This window comes from Pteropus alecto, unplaced genomic scaffold, assembly GCF_000325575.1.
Source record: "Pteropus alecto unplaced genomic scaffold, ASM32557v1 scaffold45, whole genome shotgun sequence".
NCBI lineage: Eukaryota > Metazoa > Chordata > Mammalia > Chiroptera > Pteropodidae > Pteropus > Pteropus alecto.
Genome location: NW_006442491.1, coordinates 23954754 through 23956368, shown reverse-complemented (window position 1 = coordinate 23956368; position 1615 = coordinate 23954754).

Sequence of the window (1615 nt, the reverse complement as noted above, 5' to 3'; positions counted from 1 at the left end):
AGATACCATCATTTCAACCTCCCCACCCTCTGTTGCAATATAGAAACAACAGATTGAACCTCTAGGACACAGAGAGGTTGGGCAATTCACCTGCAGCCCCATGAAGGTGGATTGGAGCCCCGGGGTCTGCCACCCAGCCCAGGATGACCACCTCTAAGTGCTGTCTCTCCTGGGGAAGCACTACCCGTAAACCAGGTGGGCACCTCCTCTGCTCAGAGGTCATACCTGCCCTTCGCTCAAGGCATGACCCCTGAAGTGTATCTTTCCAAACACCACCTTCTCCCTCTCAGAAGCTGGAAGCAGCAAGAGCTTGTCTCAGTCTGCTCGTCACCACAACGAAATGGCCAGAGGTTTTAGACAACATTTATGTTCTCACAATTCTGGGGACTAGAAGTCCAAGATCGAGGTGCCAGAAAATTTGGCTTCTGGTGAGGACTCTCTTCCTGGCTTATAGATAGCTGCTTTCTCACAGTGTCCACATGTAATTGTTCCTCTGTGAGCACAGAGAAAGAATGTCCTGGTGTCTCATCTTCTTCTTATAAGGACATTAGTCCTGCGGAATTAGGGCCCTACCCACATGGCTTCATTTAACCTTGATGATCTCTTTAAGAGACCCATCTCCAAATATAGCCATCTTAGGGGTTAGGAATTCAACATGTACATTTGGGGGTGGGGGCATGATTCGGTCCATAACATGGCTTTTTAAAAGGAACATGATCACAGCCCGTGCTGGCCACAGACTGCGAAGAGCCCAGAGAATCTGGGCACCCACTGTGAGCTGTGCTAACCCAGCAGCAGAGCTGGTGCAGGATCATCAATCACCATGATGCCACGGAGTGGGAAAGATGAGCCTTCAGATAGCATGGAAGATGAATGGGGACACTGACATGTGATTAAACTGGGATCCTCCGCTGATGGCTGATGGCCCACTCTGAGTGCAAAGTTAGCACAGCCAGGCCTGGGCTCCCAGCACCCACCAGGGCACCTGCCTCTCCCCTACCAAGGTCAAAGGCTTGTTCCTCCAACCACACAGCTCCCCATCATCCTGGCCCTGTAAATGAGGCACCGAGGCATGCAATAGGACCAATGCAGGTGCTGAGAGCTGTGGGGAGATCATACCTTTAGTCACTCAGGCTGTCTGGCTCTTGTTACTAATTAATAATGATAATGAGGGCGCTGAATGAGCACTTGTTACATGTACTTCAGGTGCATTTCCTCATTTGCACATATCAAACCAGGGAAGTCAGAGTTAAGTCAGGAGGAAACAGAAAGAGGGGCCAGAGATTCGTTTATTCTTTCGTTCATCCATATGCTTTATTGAGCACCTACTATGTACTGTCATACCCACAAAGGCGAGCAAAATCCCACAAGGTCTCAGCCTTCATGGGACTACCTCCTAGTCAGGGAGACAGATGATTTAAAAAAACTAATTAAATAAGATAATTTCAAGTAATGATCATCAATTAATTAATGAAGGTGTGTGTGAGAGAGAGAGTAGGAGATGAAGCAACTTCAAATGGGATGGTTAGGAAAGGCCTCTTGAAGGGATATCTGAGCGGAGACCTGGAGGTGAAAGGAGCTGGCTATGGGAGTAGCTGGAGGGAGCGTGTTCTGG